This window comes from Peromyscus maniculatus, chromosome 5 (assembly GCF_049852395.1).
Source record: "Peromyscus maniculatus bairdii isolate BWxNUB_F1_BW_parent chromosome 5, HU_Pman_BW_mat_3.1, whole genome shotgun sequence".
Lineage (NCBI taxonomy): Eukaryota > Metazoa > Chordata > Mammalia > Rodentia > Cricetidae > Peromyscus > Peromyscus maniculatus.
Window position 1 is genome coordinate 114,425,904 of NC_134856.1, and position 17,629 is coordinate 114,443,532.

The 17,629-nt window shown below is 42.3% G+C and overlaps 1 protein-coding gene and 1 long non-coding RNA gene across 5 annotated transcripts in view; one reads left to right on the forward strand and one right to left on the reverse strand.

Moving 5' to 3' along the window:
- Positions 1 to 308: 308 nt before the first annotated feature.
- LOC107399504 (uncharacterized) lies at positions 309 to 13,345 on the reverse strand. The gene is made up of 3 exons (XR_006072515.2): positions 13,213 to 13,345; positions 2,413 to 2,623; positions 309 to 1,038 (listed from the first exon to the last, which is right to left on the reverse strand). It is a non-coding gene; the product is annotated as an uncharacterized LOC107399504 (long non-coding RNA).
- LOC102919226 (serpin B6-like) overlaps positions 1,075 to 17,629 on the forward strand; it is a 33,372-nt gene continuing 16,817 nt past the window's right edge. The window contains exons 1-2 of one of the 4 annotated variants that reach the window (XM_006972298.4): positions 13,735 to 13,752; positions 14,404 to 14,519. The gene's annotated coding sequence lies outside the window, so the exon portion shown is untranslated. Of the gene's footprint in view, positions 1,099 to 12,469; positions 12,513 to 13,619; positions 13,753 to 14,403; positions 14,520 to 17,629 lie in introns of those variants that run through there. The other 3 variants (XM_076573134.1, XM_076573133.1, XM_015986678.3) reach the window with 3 other exon arrangements.

Consider the following 17,629-nt stretch of genomic DNA (forward strand, 5'->3'; position numbering starts at 1 on the left):
CAGCAGACAGGCAGGCAGACAGACACACACACACAGACACACATACAGACACAGACACACACAGACACACAGACACACACACACACACACACACACAGACACACACACACACAGACACACAGACACACACACACACACACACACACACACACACACACACACACACACACACAGAGTGTGCGCCTTTTGAGTCCCAGCTCACATTGATAGATTGGGCTTACACATGATAATGTTTCTGGAGTGTTAGGACAAATAGTGCAGGTTTAGGAGTTATTATAATAAGTGAACTAAGGAAGACACAGTCATGGTGAAACACAGAAAAATGGAGATTTAATCAAAGTGGCTCACTGTGGGAGGAACAGAGAAGGGGCTCCGGTGACCTCAAGTTCCTCTTCAGGGGACTGCCATGAATCCTGGTTAAGCAGGAGGAACTGTTTGAGCAGAGAACAAGAGGTCCACATAGTTTATCAGTTCCGGTCTAGGTGTGTCCGGTTGATCTTTATCTCCAGTCTGCTTCTGAAGCTGCCTCCAGGAAGTCCTCATGGCTTTAGGCAGCGCCTCAGCTCCAGGCGCTGCCTCACAGGCATGGGGAATTGAGTGCTCTGTCTTCTGAGGCTCAAGATTGGTCAGGGGTGGCTTTAGTCACTTGTCTGGAAGATGTTTAGCCATCCTGTTGTTTCTGGAATCCAAGGTAACTGCAGATTTGAGACAATGACTAAAGGTCTTCAGGGGCCTTTTGGAGTTCTAGAGCAGGGCATTCTAAATGCTCACAGTAAGTCCCTGCAGTTGACATAGCTGGAGACTGTCGCCATGAAGTACGCCGTGTATTCCGTCTCAGCTGGAGACTGTCACCATGAAGTACTCCGTGTATTCCGTCTCAGCTGGAGACTGTCACCATGAAGTACGCCGTGTATTCCGTTTCATTGACTCTCTATGGTAGAAGTACCTCAAGCTACACAATTGCACCATTGGACTTCCTCGAGTCTCTGCTGTATACAGGATGTGTGCTCCTTAGGATCGTTAACAGGAAGGCTTTTACTGTAGATGTGAGAAAGAGAACAGCCATAGGTATCCAGGAGAGCCCAAAGGAGCAATAAAGTAGTAGACTGAACACAGACACCAGACTGGGCCTAGCCATGAGAGAAGAGAGACAGAGAGAGGGAGAGGAGAGGAGAGCAGAGAGAGAGAGAGAGAGACAGACAGACAGACAGACAGAGACACAGAGACAGAGAGAGGGAGAGTAGAGGAGAGAAGAGAGACAGAGAGAGACAGAGAGACAGAGAGACAGAGAGACAGAGAGACAGAGAGAGGGAGAGTAGAGGAGAGAAGAGAGAGAGAGAGAGAGAGTAGAGGAGAGAAGAGAGAGAGAGAGACAGAGAGAGAGAGAGAGAGACACAGAGAGAGAGAGAGAGAGAGAGAGAGACAGAGAGACAGAGAGACAGAGAGAGACAGAGAGACAGAGAGACAGAGAAGAAGATAGAGAGGATGTGTGCAAGGATAGAGTATAGCTGAAAAACCAGGGATTAAGGGAAATGAGTAGCTGGGGTGAGGGAGGCTCCTGAGCTGGAGGGAATTTAGGGTAGGGGAGGAGGGGAAAAGAGCTGAGAAGAGCCAGGATGCCAGCATGGACTTGGAAATGTGTAACAGGTACTTGTGATACGGAGGGAGCCTGGAGGCCAGCATGCACTTTGGTATGCTAATAGGTACCACAGATAGTCATTTATCCCTTTTACCTTTTGACATTTGGGGAAATGAAATTTCCTTTTGGTTCAGCTAGAGTGACTACTGTCTCCTGTTGGTTTTTATGTCTTATTTTGGGCTATCTCTTGGTCAGTCCCTCCCACAGACAACTCCATGTTCATCACAAACAAGGCTAGAGACCATCACTTATCTGCCCTTGCAGAAAGAACAAGAAAGTCAGTCTGGAAAGCCAGCTCTGCTTTGAAGCGTAGGCCACTCCTTCCCTTGGGGAATGGGGAGGCCTGCAGAGCCCAGGCTCTAGCCCACTTCCCATGCACACTCCTTAGACAGCTATTCAAAGGGCACTTGTGATACAGAGGGTTAAGTCGAGGTGCTCCAGGATCAAATGGGAAGTTCTCAGTGAGGGGACCTCACATCAATATTTCCGCGGGAGCCAGCTGCCTGCTCACACGGCGTAGCAAAAACCACTAGATACTGAGCTGCGAAAGAAGCTTGTGTGGCTTCCTCTGAGCGTGGCTGCTGTGGTGCGGCCAGATGGGAAGCTGCAGACTGCTCAGCCTCTCAGGCAGGAAGATAAAAGCTGAACTGGTCCATCCATAGATCGCTGTCACAGACCACAGCCTAGACCACTGTCACAGAGCGGCAGTTGCCGGAAAGACAGTGTAGGAGAGGGAGGAGATGGGATGGTGTGATCAAGCTGTGCCACCATACCTTGTCCATGATGGATCACCACTTTCAAGTGGTGTCTTGTCCTAGGTTACTCCCTTTCAGGAAGCAGCAGTTGGATCCATGTTAGTTGCAGCAACTGAGACAGAATGACTCTGTCTTGTGTGTGTCGGTAGATACCACATTGTTTCCAGATCTCATGCTGGCCTTCCCTCAGCTCTGGGTTCCATCATGTTACAGGCCTGTAATCCCTGCACTTGGGAGATACCAGCAGGTAAATCAGAGGTTCAAGGTCAGACCCAGCTACAAAGCACATTTAAATTCAGCCAGGGCTACTTGAGATTATCCTGGGCTTTGTGAGTCCCTGTAAAACACACACACACACACACACACACACACACACACACACACACACACACACACACACGGGGGGGGGATGGAGGAGGGACACAACACAGAGAAAGACACACAGAGAGAAAGAAGGAGGGAGGGGGATAGAGAGAGATACAGAAACAGAGAGACAAAGACAGAGAGAGACAGAGAAACAGTGAAAGACAGAAATCTGAAAACCAAAAGAAAAACTAAGCAACCAACCAACCAAAAAATTCCTGTAAATTATTTGAGAAGATACAGTATTCTGTCATTAGTTATTCTGAATTATTTGTAACATGAAAACCATTACTAAGGATCATCAGAATTAGCAATGGGGGTAAAGTGGCAGGAGACAGAGATTGGGACTCTGTTCTCAGTACATCATATAACCTACAGCAGAAGAGTAGGTGGCTGATGGTAAGTGAAAAATTGCTGGAAGGGAACACCAGAGACAAAGGGCATCCTGGATTCTGCTGAAGACAGGCCAGGGTGATCCGACGCTGTCTGGGAAAGCATGGTGGCATCCTGGCTTCTGCTGAAGACAGGCCAGGGCGATCCGACGCTGTCTGGGAAAGCATGGTGGCTGATTAGATATCAAGGCTGATCAGATATTGAAGTGTGTTCTGGTTAGCTAACAAAAATTCTTGTAAATTTTGATTTTACAGGTGGGCATGATGGTTTATGACTGAAGTGTCAACAATGGGGAGGTAGAGGCAGGAGGTCAGAGTTTGAGGCTCTTCTAGTTTATAGAGTGAGACTTTATTTAAAACAACAACAACAAAAATATGGATTTCTACCAGGATGTACATAGATAAGCTTGGCTGGAGGTAGTACCAGCAGCGAACCTCCGTCAGGTACTGTGCCTATGGAGGGGGATTCCATAACTAACCAAAAGATCTCTGTATTTGTCATTGTATGCCAATTGTCTTTCTAGGAATTTGGATTATTCCAGGATATTTTTCCTTTTCAGAACTCAATTGGAATGCACACACTGACACCCTCATGGATAACTGTGTGAATCAACATTAATGGATGCTTGCTAGGTGTTAGTTATGATAGCATTTAAAATGATGTAAAATGTAAGCATCAATCAAAATGCACACAAAGGGATGTGGGGAATCCAGGAAGGGGAATAAGAGAGTTCTGTGGTGGTAATCTAATTGTATTGAAATATTATTTTGATTTGTACTGAAATATTAATTTGATTGTATGTTAATAAATAAAGTTGTCTGGGGGTCAGAGCTATTAGAGCCATAGCAAGAGTGTGGCGGTGGTGGCACACGCCTTTAATCCCATAGATATCTGTGTGTTCAGGGTCAGAGCTATTAGAGCCATAGCAAGAGTGTGGCGGTGGTGGCACACGCCTTTAATCCCATAAGATCTCTGTGTGTTCAGGGATACAGCCAGCATTGGAGACATATGCCTTTAAGACCTAGGGGGCTGTACATTCAGACAGTGACGAGGCAGTCATGTGTTTGGGTTTACAACCAATGAGAAGGCAGAACAACATACTTTAAAAATACGAACCGACAGGAAGTAGGTCTCTTTTCGCGAAGCTGGGACAGCAGGAAAAAGGGTGAGATTTTAGCTCTGAGCTCTGACTTCTCGGCTTTCTCTTTTACATTGTTTCTGTGTTTCTTATTTAATAAGACGGTTGATTACATCTACATCTGGCACCCAACGTGACAAGAATCCATTAAAAACTGCTTGGCTTGGCGGCAGGTCCGCTTTCCCGCAAGGGCGGCAGGCGGCCTGCGGTGGCGGCGGCGGCGGCAGCGGCAGCGGCGGCACACGGTGGCCGGCGGCGATCGGCTTCTTAGTCCGAGCTGCTGGCGTCCTAGTCCGGGTAGCAACTTCTAGCCCGGGCCTAGGTCTGTGAGCAGCTTGCCTAGAGCCGGTGCTACAAACAACTCAGACCTGCCCTGCCGAACAGGGCCCTGCCTGTAAAGCCAACGCACGTGGTCGGAGCTTAAGGAAGCCAGACCCAAGCCTTGACTCGGCACAAGAGGGAACACGTGGCTGCATTTAAGCTTTAGCCGGCTACGCTTTCTTGTGCGTTCTCTCTTTCCTCTCTCTCTCTCTCTCTCTCTCTCTCTCTCTCTCTCTCTCTCTCTCTCTGGATTTACACCTGGGACACTAGGTGGCTGCTTTGAAAATCCCCTCGGATTTCTACTGTTCTACGCAGATTTGGTAAGTCATAATATATCAGATATTTTAAAGGAAACTATCTAAAAGAGAATTTTTTTCCACATTAAAAAACAAATGGGTTTTATGTGTACATTGGAAGAAAATTGGTTTTTGTTCGAAATTTTAGGCAGTCTGGCAATGGAACAACTATATAATATTAGTATTGGTGGAATTATGCACCTCATCACTATAATAATCCACATTTTAATATTTAAAAAGATAGTCAATTTAAGTGCCAGGATAACAGCGTTAGAAGAACTTGTTAAACCTGTAAAAATTCAGACAGAAGAAATTAACAGTGAAGTTGTTTCAAGTCGGGATCATAAGGTTGCAGAAAGAAAGCCTGTTTTCACACAGTCACCCTTAATTTATCCTGTAACAGTACAGCAGATGCCTGATCAAATGGCTACACAAAATACTTGGGCTCCAATTGAAATGTTGGATTTAAAAAGGTTTAAGGAGGCAATAGTATCTTATGGCATGCATTCCCCATATGTAAAGCAAATGTTAAACACTTGGTCAACATATAACAGGATAGTACCACAGGACTGGCGGGACCTCGCACAAGGTGTTCTGGAACCCAGCCAGAGACTTCAATTTCTGACTTGGTTTAAGGAGGAGGCTAAAAACATAGAAAAACAATGGAGGGATAAAGGAGTACAAATTTGCCAGGATCAGCTTATGGGCGAAGGCCAATATGCTTCAGCACAAGCACAATGTTTATATGATGTCCAAACCCTAATTTTATGTCGAACGGCAGCCTTGAATGCATGGGACAAAGTTGAGGAACCAGGAAAAAAATCTGAGTCATTTACAAAGGTGAAGCAAGGCCCAAAAGAGTCTTTTACAGATTTTTTACAAAGACTGGCTTCAGCAGTAAAGAGAACGGTCTCGGATTCAGAAGCTGGTAAGGCAATAATTGAATCTTTGGCCTTTGAGAATGCGAATGCAGCATGCAAAAGAATAATCAGGCCATTAAGGGCAAGATCTGCACCTATGGAAGATTGGATTAGAGAAACAATTAATGTTGAAGCTGATGAGCATGATGATACATGGGTAGGAGAAGTAATTTCAAAAGGTTTGAGGAGTGTTAGATGTTTTGGATGTGGAAAGCAAGGACATTTGAAAAGGGACTGTAGACAGGTCATTTCCAGAAACAATGTTTCTTCAAGGAACAATGGCAACAGAATGCCCCTTCCTTCTGGAGTATGCAGAAGGTGTGGTAAGGGAAAACACTGGACCAACGAATGTAGATCAACAAAGGACAGACAGGGTAATCCTTTGCCTCAGTCTTCGGGAAACTCCCAGAGGGGCCTCAGGCAGGCCCCCAGTGCAAATCCAGTTCAAACCTTTCCGGCAGCCATAGAGGAAATGCCTGCTCTGGAGAGCGATTAAATAACCAAATGCCTATTGGAATAAATCATGCTGGTCAGAATGATGAAACAGAGAGAATAGAAAATTCAGGAGAAAACATAAAGAAAATTTTTTGGCAAACTTCTATTAATGAACAAAGACCAAAATTAACGATAAAAATAAATGGTGTTTTGTTGTCTGGTCTGGTAGACACAGGTGCGGACGTTACCATAATTGCACCAGAATTTTGGCATCCAACTTGGCCTCTTCAGGAGGTAAACGTTCAACTGTTAGGAATTGGGACATTATCTCAGGTGAAACAGAGTGCAAGATGGCTCGAATGTATAGGTCCAGAAGGACAGAGAGGAAAATTAAAACCATATGTGGCTAACATAACTATGAACCTGTGGGGTCGAGACTTGTTGCAACAATGGAATACTCAGATTAACATCCCTCCAATCTCAGAAACAAATCATAAACTAGCACATGTTAGTGAGAGAAATATTAGAAGATATTGTTCTAATGAGTGGTCACCAGCCATCCATATTATACAAGAACAGGGCACAATAACTGATGATCTTCCAAAGACACCAACAGCTCTACCTTTAAAATGGTTAACAGACAAGCCTGTATGGGTCCAGCAATGGCCTTTAACAACAGAGAAACTCCAGGCTTTAGAAGAGCTGGTAGAAGAACAGTTAAATGCTCAGCATATTGAAGAATCAACCAGCCCTTGGAATTCTCCTGTATTTGTTATTAAAAAGAAATCTGGTAAATGGAGAATGGTAACAGACCTTAGGGCAATTAACAAAGTAATTCAGCCAATGGGTTCTCTACAATCTGGGATGCCTTTGCCTACTCTGTTACCAAAAGGATGGCCTCTCATAGTTATTGATTTAAAAGACTGTTTCTTTTCAATACCCTTACAAGAAAAAGACAGAGAAAGATTTGCTTTTACAGTGCCTACTTATAATAATTCTCAACCGGTTAAAAGATTTCAATGGAGGGTCCTCCCACAGGGAATGTTGAATAGCCCAACTCTGTGCCAATATTTTGTACAACAGCCATTGGAAGTGATACGTAAAAAATTTCCTAAATCTATAATTTATCATTATATGGACGATATTTTACTAGCTGACTCAAATGCAGATACTTTAGAAATAATGTTTGAAGAAGTAAAGAAAATTTTGCCTCGCTGGGGATTACAAATTGCTCCTGAAAAGATACAAAGAGGAGATTCTATTAATTATTTAGGATATAAAATAGAGCTACAAAAAATTAGACCCCAAAAGGTGCAAATTCGGAGAGATAGACTACAGACTCTTAATGACTTTCAAAGATTATTTGGAGATATTTCTCATCTACGAACTATTGTTGGGGTAAAAAATGATGAACTGACTAATTTGTTCAAAACCTTAGAAGGTGACAAGGACTTAAATAGTCCAAGAGAATTATCACCTGAAGCTGAGAAAGAATTAGCCTTGGTAGAAAAGAAAGTGCATGAAGGACACGTGAATCGTATTGATCCAAAGCTGGATTGCATTTTGGTTATCTTACCTTCTAGGCGTTCTCCTACTGGAATATTAATGCAGAGGGAAGATATTATATTGGAATGGATATTTTTACCAAATAAACCAAATAAAAAATTAAAAACTTATGTGGAAAAAATCTCTGACTTGATTTACAAAGGAAAATTGAGACTTCGTCAATTAGCAGGCATAGACCCAGCAGAAATTGTCGTACCATTAACTAAGGAGGACATTGAAAAATTATGGACAGAAAGTGAACCTTGGCAAAGAGCTTGCAGTAATTTTTTGGGAGAAATTAACAGCAAATATCCCAAAAGCAATAGAATTGATCTTATAAAGAGAGCTGAATGGATCTTGCCTCGAATTGTACGGCAAAAACCCATATCTGGAGTTCGTACATTTTATACAGATGCCAACAAAGAAGGAAAGGCAGGTTACAAATCAGAAAATTTAAGTAAAGTGGTTCAAAGTCCGTATAATTCAGTTCAAAAATCAGAATTGTATGCTATTCTGTTGGTATTAATGGATTTTTCAGAACCTCTCAACATAGTAACTGACTCTCAGTATGCTGAAAGGGTGGTGTTACATATTGAGACTGCAGAATTTATCCCTGATGCTTCAGAATTAACTTCACTATTTATTCAATTACAAGATACAATCAGGAAAAGGAATCATCCTTTATATATAACTCACATTCGATCCCATACTGGTCTGCCAGGCCCTCTAGCACAAGGCAATGAAGAGATTGATAAATTATTGATAGGAAATGTGCTGGAGGCCTCAGAATTTCATAAAAAACATCACGTTAATAGTAAAGGTTTAAAAAAGGATTTTTCCATAACCTGGCAACAAGCCAAAGAAATAGTAAAGAAATGTCCTACTTGTTCCTTCTACAATCAGACGCCATTACCAGCAGGATGTAACCCAAAGGGTACTCAGAGAAATGAAATCTGGCAGATGGACGTGTTTCACTTTGCAGAATTTGGAAAATTGAAATATGTACACCACACTATCGATACTTATTCAGGATTTCAATGGGCAACTGCTTTGAGTTCTGAAAAAGCTGATTCTGTAATCACTCATTTGCTAGAAGTTATGGCCATCATGGGTATACCTGCACAAATCAAAACTGACAATGCTCCATCATATGTCTCTGTTAAAATGAAACAGTTTTTTGCTTATTACAATATAAAGCATATTACAGGCATACCACATAATCCTACAGGTCAAGCAGTTATAGAAAGATCAAACAGAACTCTAAAGGATATGCTAAATAAACAGAAATGGGTAACAAAAACCCCCAGAAATAGACTGCATAATGCTCTTCTAACTTTGAATTTTCTGAATGCCAATGAGAAAGGAACAACAGCTGCAGAGAGACATTGGATAATAGAAAAAACTACAGAATTAAATCAGCCTATATACTTTAAGGATGTGCTGACCTCAGAATGGAAACCAGGGTATGTATTACATTGGGGACGTGGTTTTGCTTTTGTTTCTACAGGAGAAGATAAGCTGTGGGTACCATCAAAATTGATAAAGGTTCGATTTGAACAAGAGAGACCTCTTAATTAGAGGAGGTGATAGTTCATCAACCAGCATGAACATCCAATTTAAACTAACTTGTATCAATAAAACATGCCTTTTCATTTCATCAGATAATAACTTGCCAAAAAGGAACATCCCCAAAATTAGTCTTGGGGAAAGGTTTTTGTTTTTGTCTTTTAGGAGAATGAAGGTTAAGGAATCTGAAGAACACTGGACAAATGAGACAACTGAAGAAAAGGGACAAATCATCTATCCCAAGAAACAGAGTGAAACGGTGTATGGGTATATATTATCTAAAAAAATTTTATGTCTTCCTAAATGTTTGTTTCTGCTTTTCTCTAAAGATTTAACACTATTGGTCTTCTAACAGTCCCAGTTCAATTAAAATTTAAAGCTGACTTTGGAGTTGGAGAATGGCTCTCTCCTTCTTTAAAATCAAGCATGTTGTTAAAAGGAAAATGCAAACTCCCTGTATCATGCCAGAATAAGAGCCATTTCTGCTATGGTACAGGACAAAAGCAAAATTAATTAAGGGACTATTCTATTACTAATCTCAGCTATTTGATTCTATTCTGATTCTTTAAACTGTTCTCAAAGTATAAATTTTATATCAAAATTTACAAGATTAATATATATATATATACATTTTAAACTTTGTTAAGATATGAATGGTCACATAGAGTACTAACTAATTCTAGAAAAAAGGCTAGCTGCATATATATGTTTTTGTGTTCGAGTCTCTTATCAGTTTTCTGCAGGAAATCACGGCCTGGCCTAACATCAACTGAAGTCTCCAGAAAGAAGATGGGGCCCCACAACAACAACAATTCCACGTGGACAATAATAATATCATTAAGCTGACAAACATCATCCATAGATCAGCTTTGAACTATAAGATGCTCAGAGCAATTTTGAGATGACTAGCTGAGATGATCCAGTCTCAAAGACTACTTGAATAAGGACTTGAGATAAACCCTCAACTTTGGCATTATACACAGACTGGATAATGAAGGATATAGTTACCTCTCCTAGAATTTGACAATTAACCTAAAATTTTTCTTTCAGGATAAAGAAAACTTCGCCCATACCCAGCAGGAAGCAATTTTAAGAATACGACGCCCACATTCCCAAAGAGGTGGTGTGGGGCGGGTGGTTTTTTGGTCTTTTTAATGGGTTTTGGGTCTGGGATAATTTTCAGTATTTAGGGGGGTTGGTTACAAGTTATTGTCAAGGGTTAGGAAAAAGGCTAAGCAAAGGAGATTAGATTTAAGGTTCTTGTTTAAAAAAAAAAAAAAAAGAAAGAAAGAAAAGAAAAAGACAATTACTAGTTTTAAATACTTTACATTGGATTGAATTGTTTTATATTGTACACAAATTTGAAACTGATATTGTTAGAAAATGCTATATGTATATTTCTAATTGTATTTATTCCATCCATTTAACAATGTAATGCAAATTTCTGATCCTTGAATGTTATTATTATCAACTATTAGGATATAAAGAAATGAAAGCTAGTAGTTAGACATTATCATAGAACTTGTAGTCATATTAGATATGTTTTAAAAATTGAGCAGAGATGTTTTAGACAGGTCATCTTCAAACCCTTCAGAGATCTACAGAATATGGCATTTAAAATGTTTTAATAACTTAGAAAATTTTTCTTTTTTGAGACATGTCAGCTCCTGGCAGTACCAATCTACTTTAGAGAAAATATGGGCATTGAAGAAACTGCATATGGAGTCAACTTTCATTCTGGCAAAAGTTAGCCACTGGACAACAAAGTATCCTCGAATCAACAGGACAAAATGGACAGACAGATCACGAAACAAGGGACTACTGATTCTTGCCAAAACAAGTGTGGTTATGGCTTTATCAAAAGGCATCTTCTGAGGCCAGGACAATATGGCCCCATCCCTGAAGTGGCCTTCGCATCCGGAAAAGGTACGGTGCCCTTTTCTTCGAAGGCAGCTTAACAGGCAGAGGGCCGATGGATTCTGTTGTACAATGGAACAGCAGCTGAAAGCTCATGCCTCTCAAAAGTAGACTGGCATTTAATAGAGGGATGTGGAGAAGAAGGGGATGCTGAGATGAAGCCATATATACACAGCCAAGAAGAATGGACAGCTGAATTAAAAAACTGTCAACAATTTCCAGAATTTAAAATCCTGAATCATGACAGGACACTAGTGGAATTCAGGTGTTTCTGGTACGTGGACTGCTGTCACCCAATGTGAGGTTGAACTGTTGACCTTGTGTACATCCTACTTCACAAATGAGTCTGTCAGATACACTAAGCCTATAGGCTGAAGATGATGCCCCAACACTGCGGAGAAACCTCAGGTGACTGCCCAGGCAGCTGGCTGTTTCTGTCAACTCACAAAATTTTTTTGGAAGTTGCTTGCATGCACTTCCTGTTTTTATTTTTGTTAGCTAATATTATTCCCTTCTTGGGTCTCTGAGGGAGTTGAAGATTAGTTAGTTATGGTTGAAGATTAGTTAGTTATAGTTGAAAATTAATTAGGATAGAAAGTACATTAGATACATCTTGGAATTATCAAAATAGGATAGATAATGGAATTATTTTCTCTGATTCGTCAAATACCTGTTTAGGTATTTATTACTTGTATATATTGTATATAGTTATTGTACTTTTGTATATAGTTTTTCTTTTGTTAGTCATAACCTTTTGCTTTTTTTCTTTTTATTAAAATAGAAAAGGGGAAATGTGGTGGTAATCTAATTGTATTGAAATATTATTTTGATTTGTACTGAAATATTAATTTGATTGTATGTTAATAAATAAAGTTGTCTGGGGGTCAGAGCTATTAGAGCCATAGCAAGAGTGTGGCGGTGGTGGCACACGCCTTTAATCCCATAGATATCTGTGTGTTCAGGGTCAGAGCTATTAGAGCCATAGCAAGAGTGTGGCGGTGGTGGCACACGCCTTTAATCCCATAAGATCTCTGTGTGTTCAGGGATACAGCCAGCATTGGAGACATATGCCTTTAAGACCTAGGGGGCTGTACATTCAGACAGTGACGAGGCAGTCATGTGTTTGGGTTTACAACCAATGAGAAGGCAGAACAACATACTTTAAAAATACGAACCGACAGGAAGTAGGTCTCTTTTCGCGAAGCTGGGACAGCAGGAAAAAGGGTGAGATTTTAGCTCTGAGCTCTGACTTCTCGGCTTTCTCTTTTACATTGTTTCTGTGTTTCTTATTTAATAAGACGGTTGGTTACATCTACAGAGTTCTGTGCAGGATTTTAGAGAGTTCATCAAAATATTTTTAATAGCAGCTTGTAGATCTGTGGTAGCCAACAGAGAGAATGCTACCTTTTGACGGTAAGTAGGAAACCAGAGCTACCCAGAGAACTCTAATATGCACATGTACACAGACTATACACAGAGAACTCTAATATACACATGTACACAGATTATACACACTGTAATTTTGCAAAGGGTGGGCTGGAAGGATAAGCCAGAAGCAATAAAGCTGCAGTGGGAAGCTTGAAAGGGTTAAAGGGAGGAGACTACTGGGAGCATTCTTTTGTGTTTTCCAATATCAAGAGTGAAATCTCACAGCTGGTGGGGTGGCCTGGTTTTCTACTCACATGCAGAGGGGCCAGGGCACTGCTAAACATTCTATAAGTCGTGGCAACCTCCACAGCCAAGACACATCTAACTCAAGTGTTTGTAAGGTCAATGTTGGGAATCCTTGGCCTAGGGTGAGGGTGAAGGAGGCAGAAAAGAATCTCAGGTTTCCAGCTTTCTCCCCACCAGGTCATCTTGCTGCTCCCTGGGAGAGATGTGAGATCTAGGAGTTTTCACTGACATTTACATAAAATGTCAATACCTGAGAGCTGGAAGAGTAGTGGAGTCTCGGACACAGCATTAACCACAGTGGCTTCTGTGGTTTTTTTTTTTTTTTTTGTGCATGCTAGGCAGGCACTTGACTTCTTGCAGGAATCCTAAAAGCCTCCTCCTCGCTTGAAAAATTCCTGTTCAGAACTGTCTAATTTATTCCCATTAAGAGCTGGCACATTTCCCCGCAGCGGACATCGTTCTAAAAAGCTCCCTCCTTGCTTTTGTAGAGCTTGTATAGTCAGAGCAGTCGGACCCCTAGTCTAACTACACCGACCTGAAGCTAGCCGCTGGCCCGGACTGGAAATTACCGCCAAAGAGCAGAGACAACCTCTCCTCTGTCCTCCTTCCTGCTGTTCCTTCTCACCTCGACAGCCCATGGCCACCTCTGTCACCTCCGCTCCCCTCCCCCCGCGCCCAGGGGGACTTCCTGCTCAGACCTCCCAGCCCTGAGGGTACTTGCGGCCAGGGCGCCTGTCCTTCCTCCTCTCGGTTCTGCTCTCTGCGGGCCGGGCCGGAACCTAGGATCGGGGTGAGCTCTACTGTGGTCGGGCTGTGGGGCGGGGCGCTGGGGGGCACCAGAAGTGGATGGAAGGAGTTGGCATGGACAGAGGAGTGATCCCAGAGGTCCCTGCTTCTGTTCCCTGTGCTGGGAGCAGCCCCGTGGCTGACAGGCATCAGAATCCCGGAGGGATGGGAGCCAAGAGGGAGGGACCTAGGGATTTGCTCAGGGCAGCAGAATCTGCTACCTCATTGGCTGGCTCTTCCTGGCGGCTGTGCCCTAGTCTGAGAGACAGGGTTGGGCTGTTTTCAGGTCGCCCAGACCCTCAGCACTTGTAAGTGCTTATAAATTCACATGTTTGAGAGGATTGACACCCTGAGGACAATTCCAGATTTTTTTTTTTTTAATTAAACGCATGTCGGGGAAATGTTGCAAGATTCGATGTCTGCGGGGCTAGTAGGACATAGCCAAAGTTTTGACCATGTTTCTGTGCCAGATGAGATTGGAATCTATGTTCGTTTTTCCTCCCGTTCTCTTCGTTTTGTTGATGGACCCCAGCTTTTTTTCTACGGGACACTTGCTCAGTCCCTCCACCCCACCCCCACCCCAGCCCAGGCTTGCTGTTCATCCTTCCTCCTTGAATCTGTTTTGAGACATTAAAAGTATGAAAATCTGCCATAGGAGTGGTGTCAGGAAGCTGGGTGAGGTCTGGTTCTGCACTGTTTTGAGAGATCCTGTGAACAGTTGCTGTTGATAGTGCTGTACCCAAGGCTGTCCGCTTCCTCCTGTGGTTTTAGGTATGTGGTGTGGGGTCTGACATTTGACTTGTTCTTGTGAGCAACGCTGAGGCTCAGTAATATGCATGGGGTTACAGGAACGGCTGATGTTTGAGTACTACCCCGAGTAATGGCATCTACCATGGCTTCTGTCATCACACAGAGAGGGTGTGTTTGGTTCACACTTGGCTCCTTAAACCAAGTTCCCTTGGCTCCCCATGTCCACTTACATGGATTTCACACTTAGCCAACGTGATTCAGCAGACAAAAATCAACAGCAGATGAGAACTACTGAGGGAAAAGCCAGGCCTAGTGCTGGTAATCTAAGCATCCAGGAAGATAGGAGGAAGGAGGCAGGAAGATAGGAGGAAGGAGGCAGGAAGATAGGAGGAAGGAGGCAGGAAGATAGGAGGAAGGAGGCAGGAAGTTAGGAGGAAGGAGGCAGGAAGATAGGAGGAAGGAGGCAGGAAGATAGGAGGAAGGAGGCAGGAAGATAGGAGATGGAGGTCAGCCTGGGGGGTGGGGGTGGGGGTGGGCTATAGTCTACCCAATTCAAACATGGGTAGACTGTTTTTCCTTTTCTTCTTCTCTAAACAGTATGGTATGCAGGCATCATTTATATGGCATTTACACTGTATTGGGTAATGTAGATTATGGCCAGACAATTTAAAGAATATGGAAACATGCATATCAGTTATATCAAATACTATGCTATTTTATTTTTAATTTAAATATTTTGTATATCATGTGGTTTCTTGAGTGGGGACATGTGGGGGGGGGGCGGCTATTTATGTGTACATGTGCATGTGAGTCTCAAGGTTGATGTCTGGCATCTTCTTTATTATGCTTTCTCCACTGTATACTTCCAGGCAGGGTCTCTTAGTAAACACAGGCTGGGCATTTTGGCTATTCTGGCTGGCTACCTTGCGCAGGGGATTCACTGTCTCTTCCTCTAGCGGGTTGGCAGAGGATGCTGCATCTGTCTTGGTTTTACGTGGGTTCTTGGGATCCAAACTCCTGACTTCCTGCTTGTGAGGCAAGCACCTTACCCTCTAACAGTCGGCCCCGCCTACTATGTTACTGCAAGGGATTGAGCACCCGAGGATTTTGTATCTTCAGATTTTAACTAATGGTCTGCAGATACCCAGGAATGACTATTTAAATGTATTCCAGGCCTAGTCCACTCCACTCTATCAGTGGATCACAGCTAGCTCATTGCAGAAACAGCAGATGAAATCAGAGCAGGGTTTGGAATCAACAGTTTTCCCAATATCTGACATAAGGATGTTGTCAGAGGAGCAGCAGGTGGAAACAAAACCCTGATGGGTGAATCTCAGACAGGCAAGGCCCAAGAGCCTGGGCCCCAGATGTCTCTTGCTACTACTGTGTCTTTACATGTTTGCTGCTACCATTTCCCCCTGGTATCTGGTGGCATGTTATGACTGGGCATGGGGAGATCCCCACTGCTCTTGATGTAGTCTTGGAAATATTCTCTTCTACTGGGCATTTTTACCTGTAGATTATTATGAAGATGATTTTCTCCTAAGCTGTTTGTATTGTTTAACTGAAGCCATGATTTTATACAATAATAGTGTCAGTTTAAATAGGATTTTGATGATTGAGAGTTTTTAATAAATATAGCAAGGGAATATGATAGAGGTTATTTTAGTGGAAAAATTAACATAGGTAAAGGGAGGACAAAATGTTGCCCCTGCCTCTGATAAAGCAAAGGCTGCAGAGGATAAAAAATAAAACAAGGAAGTGTCACACAGCCAGAACACATGAGTTTCTATTGAGGAGCCATATAGACTGTGGCTTAGGTTAATGATTCAGAAAAACAATTGAGTCCCAGTAGACCAGATAGCTTAAGTTCTTTTAATTTTAATGTTGGGAGATGTGTTCACAGGTTTTGGAATGCATCACAGCTGAAACAAAGCTTTGAAAGTTTGAAAATAACTTAAGGTTAGACTAAGATGTCTTTGTCAAAGAGCTTTGAGGTGAAAAACCCAAGAAGACAATCTAAAGTTTTAGAAAGGCACATAGCTGAGCGAGGGACTCGTTAAGGCCAGGGAACAAGAACAAAGCAGTCCAATTATTATTAGCTGACATGGCTTTCTTGCTAGGATTAGTTGGTGATCAAAGATGATGATTAATTCCTTGTACCCATTTCTACCCCCAACTGCCTCATATAAAAAAAAACTGTTGATGAGTGGGTATGCACCCTAAAGATTTAAAGTAGAACTGACTGTTTTTCATATATAAAAGTTTTTTTTGGTTTTTCGAGACAGGGTTTCTCTGTGTAGCTTTGCGCCTTTCCTGGAGCTCACTTGATAGCCCAGGCTGGCCTCGAACTCACAGAGATCCGCCTGCCTCTGCCTCCCGAGTGCTGGGATTAAAGGCGTGCGCCACCAACGCCCGGCCATATATAAAAGTTTAAGTCTGTGCTTCTTTTAAGATTTCTTGTAAGATTACCTTTCAAGATAAGTAATAAAGTGATTGATTCTTTCTTTGTAAATGCAATATGCAGCCTGCCAGTAAAAGAACTGACTGAGAAAAATACCCTGCTTGCTCACACTCTGTTAATCTATTACAAATTACTTAGATGTGAATGTATGTGGATTCTTGGGATGATTTTGTTTTAATCATGTAAGGGAAATGGGAAACTTTTTAAAAAAACAAAAACAAACAAACAAAAAAAAACCTGTATTCATTATAATCATTCACTTGAAAAATAAAATGGAACCACATTGTAATTTTTATATTGTCTGAAAGATTTTGTTGAGATATATGAGCTGTAAAGAAAAAATAAGAACTAAGAAGATGTGAGAGAGAAAGAGAGAGAGAGAGAGAGAGAGAGAGAGAGAGAGAGAGAGAGAGAGAGAGAGAGATTTCCCTCTCTTGCAGGCCCTAGAGTTAATTTTAGCCCCCACCGGCCGGCCTTAGAGAATTAAGTTTTACTCCCTCAGATAGAAAAGTTCTGGAAAGATGGCTCAGCTGTTCTGCACTTCCAGAGGTCCTGAGTTCAATTCCCAGCAACCACATGGTAGCTCACAACCAACCGTAATGAGATCTGGTGCCCTCTTCTGGTGTGCAGGTGTACATGCAGGCAGAACATTGTATACATAGTAAAT